We start from the raw sequence: 12,020 nt of genomic DNA, 5'->3' as shown, positions 1-12,020 counted from the left end.
AAATGAATAAAGAAAGCAACTGAACCTAGACTCCTGACTGTAGGTTTATCATGCCCTCGATTCTATTGTCCAGGAATTGAGACATACACAACAATTACACTGCGGTACACAATGATAGAATGTGATATTTTTTACAAGGTCACATTTGACTTTCTCATTATTCTTAAGTGTCTCTAATTTGTTTCAAAATGGCTATAAAATAAAGATTTTGGTGGGGGGGCAATGGATTGTTTGTTCTTTGGAGTCGTGGAGTGGGATTTTATGGCCTCACTCATCCCAAAACTGTAAAATCCCGCCTGAGGTCAACAGATCTTCCTATTGTCCGTCACTTGCCCACTCCAATTCCCGTGGCGGGCAGAGCGGTGAAATTCCGGCGGTGATGCCTATTAGGTTCAATGTACTATTCAAAGTATTTTATAGAAAGAACCAGTTACCCATCAAATTCCCCAGTCAGCAGGAGCTTTAGCTAAATTATTACCCTGTTTCTGTTCAGAGCTCCAATCAGATTCCATGAGAACTCTCCTTTCTATGATTCAGGTAATGTTGAACAAATACCCTTTGAAAAGTAAGGAGTGTTGTAGAGGCAACGGGTGACTAACTTTCATAATACAATAGTTCATGTGCATATTAAAGTAAAAGAAATCTGGGCCTCGCAATGAGTTGACATGGCAAAGCTTCCAAAGCAGTCAGTCTTTGCTTCAGTAAAGGAGGAAATGGAAGCATCAGAGATGGTGCCATAATCCAAGGCCTTGCATTTGCAAATAAAGGTGCCTAAGGCTTAGTTGTGGCCTTCTTGTAAAGTTGGCTTGCCTTAAACTCGACTGGCACCAGACTGGCTGCATTCAGAGAATTGAGGTCTAACTGCAACCAAACCAATGGTGAAAAAGATAAATTTGTTTTTAAAAGTCCTTAAACAAGAATATGGGTCTTGGAGCAGCCCTCCTGTTTCTCGCTACTCTACTGTAGTTTTGCAGAGCATTTACAGCTCTTGCTTAGCCCCAACTATGCCTCATTACTTCTGATCCCTTCCCCACCTCATCCTACCTCTTTCCTCTTCTGCTCACCTCATCCCTCCCCTCCCCTCCTCTCCCCTCCCCAACTCACCCCCGAACTTCCTGATGCAGCAGCCTGGAATCCAATTCAGATTTCCTAGCTAGCTTCCTGAGGTTACCAGCAAGAGCTCAGGCAGATCATAAAACAAGGTTTGAAGGGCAGCAAGTTCTGCTTTCTGCACGGTGTGCTGGAAGAATAATAGAAGATTGGGAAGAGTTTGAAGGAAGTGAAGGAAGGAAACAATCACATTTGTGGAACATTGCAGTAATTTCTGTAACAAAGCAAGGCTGTGTTAAAGGGATTGGCTTAGAACATAGGAGCAGAAGGAGCCATTTGGCCGGTCAAGCCTGCTATGTCACTTAACTGGATAATGGCTGATCTTCTTCTACCTCAATGCCATCTTCAAGCACTATCCCTGTATCTCTTGACATCATTGCTATCTACATACATATGAATTAGGAGCTGCAGTAGGCCCCTCAAGCCTACTCCACCATTCAATAAGATCATGGCACCAATTCCTGCCAAACCTTTCAAATCTATCAACCTCTGTTTTGAATATACTCAATGACTGAGTCTCCATAGTCCTCTGCGGTAGAGAATTACAAAGAGTCATCACTCCACTGTCTGAAGAAATTCCTCCTCATCTCGGTCCTAAATAGCCTACTGCTTATTCTGTGACTGCAGCCTCTGGTTCTGGACCCCGCAACCGGGGGAACATTCTTCCTCCATCTACCCTGTCAAGCCCAGTAAGAATTTTGTACACTTCTATGAGATCACCTCTCATTCTTCTAAACTCTAGAGAATACAGGTCCAGTTTTTCTCAATCTCTTCTTGTAAAACAATCCCACCATCCCAGGGGATAGTTTGGTGACCTTTGTTGAACTCCCATCTATTGCCAGTATATCCTTCACTGGAACCAAAATGCTGTTCTCTTTGATTATTATGGAAGGATCAAAGCTAAATTTACCTTTGTGAGGAAATGGTATCTTTGTGACTTCATAAGGAGTACAGGATAGTCATATAAGAATATAACAGCAAAGACTTAAGAGAAAAGGATTGGGGAACAATGATGAGTTGTGTTCGTTAAATTTCATAAAGTTGTTTGAAGAAGTGATTCATTAGTTAGCAAAAGGGAATGGATTAGATGTATCAATGATTCTTCAGGGGCATTTTGAAGATACCTCACAAGAGGCCTGTTCCTAAAAATTGAGAGATGTGATATGAATTAAGTTCAGTAGAAGAGATCGCAAGTTGTTTGACGGTCAGGAAGCAGTTCAGAGTAAAAGGATTTTCCTTGAATGGGAACAGATATCTGTCAGGAATTTCAGTCAATATAAATCATAGAATCCCGACAGCGCAGAAGGAGGCCATTCGGCCCATCAAACCTGCATTGACAACAATCCCACCCTATCTCCACAACCCTACGTATTTACCCTGCTAATCCCCCTGACACTAAGGGACGATTTCGCAGGGCCAATCAACCTAACCCGCACATCTTTGATTTGGACTTGGGTACAGTGAAATATTTCTTGCTAATATTCACAAAAATAACAGTTTTGCCAAGCAGTGAGCACCATAAAGAGTTCTCGTAACATGGGTAAGGTAAAGGAATGGATGAAATGATGGCAGGTACATGTTTACTAAACATAACATTTTTGCAATAAAAACAAGGAATGGCTGTATTGTGTATAATTAATTAAAGAACATTGAATGATCTTGGGCTTCAAATGCATCATTTCCTGAAAATGCAAGTTCGGTTAACCAAATGCTTAACTCTGCTCAGTGGAAAGGGGTTCTATAAGTAGGAGCATAAAGAGAATAAAGAGTTAACATTAAATTTATCCAATATATTGGTGGCTAGAGTTCGAGTATTGTGTGCAGAAACAGAAGTAAAGCTAAGCAGATATTTCTGCTTAGGAGGTTTTTAAATTTTAGTGGAGTGAATAGAGAAATGTTAATTCTGTATTGATAGGGTCAGTACATACAAGGTTAATGTGCGATTGAGAAGAGTACCACCCAAACAGGGGCCAGGATGTAAGAAGGCACATGACCCAGTGTCAGGGTCAGTCTCGAGATGGACAGAGATGTGTAAGTACTGAGAATGGAGTCAACTCTATATCTGTATCCGCTACTGTATACATGCACATTGTCCTATCGTTAATAAAGACTTGCTGTTAATTTACTCAAGACTGTGAAGCCCACTTCATGGACATCTGAAGCAGGATTCTTCAATTTCTTCTGGAATCACTGACGAGGAGTAATTATTTTAAACAATGATAAAAAATAATTAATTTAAAACTGTCATCAAAAGAATAGAAATTCAGAAAGATTTCGCTCCTGGGGTGGGATTCTTCCAAAAAAATTCTAAGTGTCAAATTTGCACAAAAACTGAAGTAAATCCTGCTGTTTTTTTCAGTGGGAGTTTCAAAATGAATCTCCCAGACTCTCACTGCAGAGTGCACTAGCGTGAATATCATTAAAAATCTGTGGGCGAGGCCTATTGCCACTGGAGAGGCTGGCTGCATTACGCTGTGCGGGTCACTGGGTCACTGCCCATGTGCCAATCTATCAGTGCTGAGATCAGCGCATGCACAGTAGCCCCACATTGTCGGCTTCCTGATCGCTGGCCAGCTCGATTGGCAGTCCCGCAACTCCCGCATTGCTGCCCCCCAATCGCTGGCCTCCCAGAGTGTCCGGGCCAGCCTTGATCGCCCCCGCCCCCCCCCCCCCCCCACAACCCTGACCCACCTCGAATTCTCCCTCCAGCAGTCCCGGTCTCTCCCCACCCCCGGGAGGCCAATCCCCGCCCACCCCATCCCGATGGCCAGCCCTAATCATTGCCCCCTCCCCTCCCTCTGTTACCACCGAGTGCAGAATGGCAGTGGGATCTTCCACTCCCACCAATCACCCCCAGAGGCCTCACCCTTGTAGGCCCTGCCCACATTGGGCCTCGCCCTCTTGGCACTGCTCGATTGCCGGTGGGTAGAACCAAGGTGCCTCCGAGGCATTGCCACTTTGCTCCTTGGAAAGTGCCAGGGAGCCAGGGTGGCACTGTCAAGCTGACAATGCCCAGGGGGCACCCCCCATCTACCCCTGACTTCCTGGGGGGCCTCCGTGGCCTCCCTTCACTCCAGCGGTGTCGGGCCGCCAGTTCCTCGCATGTGGGGAGCTATTGTAAACCCTCCTGGAGTGAAACACTCCTGCTGGAGGGGGGAGGGGGGAGAGATTCTGGAGGGCCTGGAGACTACAGTCCCAGGCCCACTAATCAGATGCTAATTCTCATTTGAATAAATTATACAGCTCTGCGCTAATTTCTGGTGTGGAGCTGATGGTGCCAGAAATCTGGCAGCTGGAGACTCGCGGAGACTGTGGCACCAAGTGGGAAGCCCGCTACATGGCCTCTGCTTGAGTCTCCCAGCCCGCTGCGCTGCTAGAGCGGCACAGCAGGCTGGGAGGTTCGCCCCCCCCCCCCCATATGTTGGATCATGGAATGGTTTGGACCACTGCATCTTTTAAGGCCAATAGGAATACATATTTGAATCAGAATTATACAGAGCTATAAGTTAGTACAATGGATTTAATTTGGATTGGTTCTAATAGTGAAACAGCACAGGCACTATTGGCTGAACTGCCTTCTTTTGTACTGTAAGAAATTTAAAAAAAAGTTTTAACCAAACTTTATACAGTGGATGTGGAAGCTAAGCAACAAGTCTATGAGCTGGATAAAGATCAAATGCAGAGTCAAGCCAGGTTAAGTCCAATTGTTTGTGGTATTACCCTGATAGAAAGCTTCTGTATATTCGTGACAATGCAGTAAATGATAAATAAAAGATTGTGAATCAGGGGAACAAATTTAGCTTTCTCAGTGCTGTCAATCATCTAATTGTAACAGTCTACAAAAATAAGATGGGCCAAGTACATATCTACAGAAACATACTTGGTCCAAAAAGTACAACGTGTAGCACACTTCTATAAATGAACCCTCAGGGAGTTATGTGCATCTATAAAGAAAAAAAGAAAGATTTTCATTTGATAGTGTCTTCTACAAATTCAGAATGTCCAAAAGTGAATGACTTTTGAAGTTCAGTCATTATTGTAACGAAGGAAACATAGCAGCTGATTTGCACAGATAACGTCCTACAAACAGCAATGTGATAATAATGAACAATAATAATGTTTTTGTTTAAAGTGATATTGGTTGAAAGATATATATTGTCCAGGACATTGGAGAGAATTCTCCTGGTCTTCTTTGAAATAGTGTCATGGGATCCTTTACATCCACTTGCAAGGGAACGTGAAGCTTTCATCAGAAAGGCAAGTACCACCTCTGATACCGTAACACTTCCTCAGTACTGCACCGGAGTGTCAGTCTTGATTTTGTATGTAAGGTCTTTGGAGGATTGAACACACAACCTCCTACCTCAGAGGCTAAATTTCCATATCTGAGCCATAGCTAACAACTATATTACAGCAGCCCATCATCAATTTGGTGATCCGAAAATGCAAACAACAATAACATATTTCCACATGCACCAATTCATAATTGTTCATTTCAGGGTTCCATGGAATATTATTGATAAGCCCAATTATTTATCCTTATTGAGTCCAATAAGCAAATTTATGAAAAAAAATAAAACAAGTGGAAGCATTTTCTTATTTTCTTAACTGGGCAGCCTTACAACACCTGGTGGGAGAAGTGATCAAGACATCATGAAGAGCAGAAGATTTGCAAAACAAACTTCCATAAAAACGTAAGACGTTTTTTGAAGAAAGTACATCTCTGTGAAAGTAGAATGAGATTATGCTTCAACATTACTATATGGATATGAAAGTTGGAATATAAACAGGACAATGGATGATAAAGGCAACAGAAATGTGGTTTCTGAGAAATAGGATGAGGATTAGATGGACAACATGTGCAGTAAATGTGGAGGTTTTGAGGAAAGCAGGCACACCGAACTTTTACAAATGATTGCCCAGAGACAACTGCAATTCCTTGGGCACATATCTGTAGGAGAGAGAAATCAGAACAATCTGGTAGTGACTTGTAAAACTGAGGGCAACAGAGCAAGAGGAAGACAAAGGAGGAAATACACTGACAGCTTAAACAGATCAAATTTAAGATTTGAGAAGACATCATTTTGACCATTATCAAGGACTATGAAAGTTGGAGATCCATGATCGCCAATGTTGTAAAATATAATACCTGAAGAAGAAATAAGTGAAAGATCAGCTGTAGAAGGAATGTTTGGTTGTCTGCTTGGTCCAGGTGGAACTCAAATGTTACAACCTTCAGTCCACCTTCAGCAGGCTGAAATGCTAATATGTTAATATTAGAGGATGCCATTAAATGTAATTTTTTAAAAGTGTATTCCATGATATTAATAAGAATATTCTCTCTCAGCTTCAATGCATCAACAGTCCCTCCATCCACACAATCACATCCTCATAACTGCCATCTGGATGCACTCATCTTGTCCAACTTCCTGGGTCTTGCCCATACAAAACTAAGAATATCAAGATCAACAATAAACCAAGAAGAAAAATGTTCACGAAGATGCTTCATCTCTCATTTTACAATTAATTATACTGAATATGGCACACGAAAAGTCACCCTTGTGAAAAACCCATAGTCAATTTGATTTGATATCAAGGGTGAACTGGAAACAACACAAGGTATGGACTGCAATTTCTTCTCCGAAAACATCCCAATTGTAGTGTTGAAGATAAGTGCTCTAGAACTACCTGTGCCCTCACTAGGCTGTTCTAGGACAACTACATCACTGACAACTATTCGGCAATTTGGAAAATTGTCCAGGTATGTCCTGTCCACAAAATACAGAACAAATCTGTTCTAGCAATAAGGGCCGATCAGTGAAGAAATATTATATTTTTAAATATTCTCCCAATACTATTGTGTATTGTGAAACAGGCTTGTGTATGTGAGTATGGGAATAAATAACTTAATTAAATAGAAGACAGTGGACTGTAAGCTTCAGAATTTCAAAAAGGGGTTAAATATGAAAGCATGTAGCTTGATGAGCAGAGCTAATGGAGTACCAATGGGCAGCACAAATATAAATTTACATTAGGAAGATAAGGGAAGTGACTTGTAGTTAATCATTATATTTCAAAAGGAAGAGCTACAATTGGCATAGATCATAATGGATGAAGCAAAGTAGTAGGTTTACTTTAGTAGCCATAAAATAACATGAAAGACCTGTAAATTCTGCGAAAAGGAAATTCTAAAGGAATGTAAAACAAGAGTTAAAGATGAAAGTGAAATAAGATAGATTGAAGGTCAGTGTGATTATGAGATCCTAAAGTAGTGTGTTTTAGAAACAGACCTGTGAAGAAGCAGCTACCGCCACCTTCAGAGAAAAGCATTTGTGTCCTCAAGGTTTTAGAACATAAGAACTAGGGGCAGGAATAGGCAATTCAGCCCCTTGAGCCTGCTTCACCATTCAGTACAATTATGGTTGATCTTGTCTCAACCTCAACTCCACTTTCCTGCCCATTCTCCATAACCCTTCAACCCATTACGAATGAAAAATCTGTCTATCTCCTCCTTAAATTTCCTCAATGTTCCAGCATCCATTGCACTCTGGTGTAGCGAATTCCAAAGATTCACAACCCTTTGAGAGAAGTAATTTCTCAGCATCTCTGTTTTAAATCTGTTACCTCTTATCCTGACCTCTTGTCCTAGATTTCCCCACAAGAGGAAACATCCGCTCTATGTCTACCTTGAAATACCTTTTCTTATCTTATATCCTTCAATTAGATCTCCACTCATTCTTCTAAACTGCCCAATCTCTCTTCATAAGACAAACCCTTCATCTCTGGAATCAATCTAGTGAGTCTCCTCTGAACTGCCTCTAATGCCACTACATCCTTCCTCAAATAAGGGGGACAAAACTGTACATAGTGCTCCAGGTGTGGTCTCACCAACGTAATCAGTAAAGATAGGTAACAACATCTCCTCCATGATTATGCTCAACACCTGTGCCCCGCAAGGCCGTGTCCTCAGCCCCTTACTATACTCCTTATACACTTACACTGTAAACAAATTCTGCTCCAACTCCATTTTCAAGTTTGCTGATGACACCACTGTAGTGGGTTGGATCTCAAACAATGATGAGATGGAGTACAGGAAAGAGATAGAGAACCTTGCGAAATGGTGCGATGACAATAATCTCTCCCTCAATGTCAGTAAAAAGGAGTTAGTCATCGACTTCAGAAAATGTAGTGGAGACATGCCCCTGTCTACATCAATGTGATGAAGTGGAGATGGCTGTGAGCTTCAAGTTTCTAGGTGTTCAGATCACCAACAGTCTGCCCTGGTCCCTAAGAAAGCCCACCAACACCTCTACTTTCTCAGAAGGCTAAGGCAATTCGGCATGTCCACTACGACTCTCACCAATATTTACAGATAAACAATAGAATGCATCCTATCCAGATGTATCACAGCTTGGTATAGCTTCTTTTCTGACCAAGACCGCAAGAAACTACAAAGGATTGTGAACGTAACCCAGTCCATCACGCAAACCAGCCTCCCATCCATTGACTCTGTCTACACTTCCAGCTGCCTCGGGAAAGCAGCCAGCATAATCAAGGACCCCACGCACCCTGGACATTCTCTTCCACCTTCTTCCATCGGGAAAAAGATACAAAAGTCCGAGGTTGCGTACCAACCGACTCAAGAACAGCTTCTTCCCTGCTGCTGTCAGGCTTTTGAATGGTCCTACCAAATATTAAGTTGATCTTTCTCTTCACCTTACCTATAACTGCAACACTATATCCTGCACTCTATCTTTTCCTTCTCCCCTATATAGTCTATGAACAGTATGTTTTTACTGTACAGCGCAGTAGAAACAATACTTTTCACTGTATCCCAATACATGTGACAATAATAAATCAAATCAAATCAATATCTAGTATAGTTGCAGCAATGCTTCCTTACTTTTATACTCTTTCTTTAGCTAGAAATGCCAAAATTCCATTTGCTTTCTTTATTACCGGCTGTACCTGCATATCAGTTTTCTGCTACTCATGCACAAAGACACCCAGATCCCTCTGCACCAAAGCTCCCCGAAGTCTCTCCATTTAGAAAATAAGTGGCCTTTCCATTTTTCCGACCAAGATGGTTTCCTCACATTTATCCATGTTAAACTCCATCTGCCACATTTTGGCAAACGCCCTAACCTATCTATGTCCATTTGTAAGTTTCTTACTTTCTCATTGCAACTTACTATCTCACCTATTTTAGTGTGATCTGCAAATTTAGCTTTCGTACCCTCCATTGCTGTATCCAAATCAGTCATATAGATTGTAAATAGTTGAGGCCCAAGGACTGAACTCTATGATGTTGAGTGATGAACTGAGTTAAAAGGAGTCATTTTTGGGGTTGATCTGCCATGTGAAGTCAGACAGATACCATGGATTGTCACTAGTGTGAGGTTATGACATGCCAGTAGACCAGCAATCACTGGTTGGGCCTTTTGTTTCCATGATGTGGGAAATCTGTGACATCCAGGATCCTCCTTGCATTGGCATCCAGGATCCTCCTTGCATTAGCCTTAGAGGGTACTTGCATTGCAGAACATCAGATCCTGCATATGGAACTGGTGAACCGTTGTATGCTAAAAGTTTCACAGCAGGAGGTTTTGCCATGGATTTCCACATTTGTGGATGCATGTCTTTTAGAATTTGGAGGAGTAGTATATTGACACTTGCTCCAGTGTCAATCTTGACCAATAGCGAATAGCTGCCAATTTTCTGAGGGCAGATAACTTGAATCTTAGCCAACACTAGTTGGTATGACAGTATTCATATGAGATTGACAGCATGAAACATGTGTTCATTGCTCTTAGTCACATTGTGCACATCACCATCATTTTCTGCTTTGTCAATCACCTCATATTCTGAAGGGATATCGGATGGTTGGTCGCTCTAATTAGTTGAAGGTACCTGCTGTTTCCAATCAGGTTGGATCAGTGCACAGCTCTTTGTAGCTACATCAATCTTTGTTCCCGTGTACTGCAGCTGGCAATGGCCTTTTCTGCCACATGCCTTGCAGTATTGATGGGAAGCTAAGCATTTCCTTGGTGCATGCAGAAGATCGCACCTCCCACATATCTTGCTAGATTTGTGTGTTCTAGTGTGTCAACAATTGAGGTTTTCTGAAGCTTCTTTGAGGATTGCTTCATACTTACATCCGTCCTTCATTGCTTTTATGTAGCTCTTCGTTGCTATACATTTTGGGCTTGTCCACCAGATCTTTCTGGAACACTTCCACTGGAGTGAATGCAATCACCAATTCAACAATTCTGTCTGCTTGTTCTACATTTTTTAAAAAATCACAGTACATCCCTGTTTCTCCACATCTGCTTCCAAAGTGGTCTATGGTTCTGCAGGATGTTGTTGAAATGACATGAACACCAGCCAATGATAACAGAATGTTAACCTGATTATGAGCAGGTCTTCCAATGTAGTCCATACCTTTTGGGAGACTATTGGTTCTTCTGTTGTTCATTCTGACATGTTTGCCCTGTGTAGATCTTCATTCCCAATTGCTAGGCAACTTTTTATGGCTTGCTTATCTGATTCAGACACATCCCAATCAATAAACCATAGCTCAGTACACTGTTTAAACATTTTGTATTTGGATAGTAGGTCAGCTGCACTCCAATGTTGTGTTGTTATAAAGATATAAGGGCACCAATCATTCATAAGGATTAGGTAAACATGTTGTGGGTTCATTTACTTAGACACGGCACATGAGAACAGATAGAAATATTGAAGATATCAGCAGCAGTGTGTGCACTCTGCTCAAAAGCAAAAATGAAACTAAGACTGGATTACATGACACATTTCACTTTTAGTGATGTCATGCTGCCATCTCTTAAAGGCTTATTTTGACACCTGCCTGCTCATTTTTGGACCCGAACATTTTTTTCCCTTACTCTCAACACCTCCATCCTTTCCAACTATTGCCCTATCTCAAACCTTTCACGAAAGCCAGAGATCATGTAATAGCCTTGCGACTATGCTACGCTGACACTTAAAGCTTAGAACATCAAAACCACACCCAACAACAATTTGTCATTTATAAAGAACGTTTAATGTAACAAAATGCCCCCAAACCACTTAACAGGAGCATTACAAAATAAAATTTGACATAAAGCCAGATAAAATGTCATTACGGTCGATGACCCAAAAAAGGTAAATTATGAGGAGTGAATTGGAAGAGGAAAGCGAGGTTGAGAGGAATAGAGGTTTGGGGAGAAAATTGCAGCGCAGAAGGCATGGCTACCAATGATGGAGTGATTACAATCAAGGATGCTCAAGAGGCTAGACTTACAGGAGTGCAGACACCTTGGAGAGTTGTTGGCCTGGAGGGATATTACATCAATAGAGAGGGACAAGGGATGTGAAAACAAGAATGAGAATTTTAAATTCAAGATTGTTTAAACTAATTTGTCAGGGGAGTGGGAAAGGGAGTTGTAGTCCAGAAGTCAGTGAGGGTGGTGAGGTATTGGGGAAGGTATCAGGGTCAAGGGTGGGTACTGGTAGACAGGAAGGTGGGTTGAAGTGTGTCTACTTCAATGCAAGGAGCATCCGGAACAAGGTAGATGAACTTGGGGCGTGGATTGGTACTTGGGACTACGATGTTGTGGCCATTACGGAGACGTGGGTAGAACAAGGACAGGAATGGTTGTTGGACGTTCCGGGGTATAGATGTTTCACTAAGTGTAGGGAAGCTGGTAAAAGAGGTGGAGGAGTGGCATTGTTAATCAAGGATAGTTTAACGGCTGCGGAAAGGCACTTCGTGGGGGATCTGCACACTGAGGTAATATGGGCTGAAGTTAGAAATAGGAAAGGAGCGGTCACGTTGCTAGGAGTTTACTATAGGCCCCCAAATAGTAATAGAGATGTGGAGGAAGAAATTGCTAAGCAGATTATGGATA

Source organism: Mustelus asterias, chromosome 10 (assembly GCF_964213995.1).
Source record: "Mustelus asterias chromosome 10, sMusAst1.hap1.1, whole genome shotgun sequence".
NCBI lineage: Eukaryota > Metazoa > Chordata > Chondrichthyes > Carcharhiniformes > Triakidae > Mustelus > Mustelus asterias.
This window is presented reverse-complemented; position numbering follows the sequence as displayed.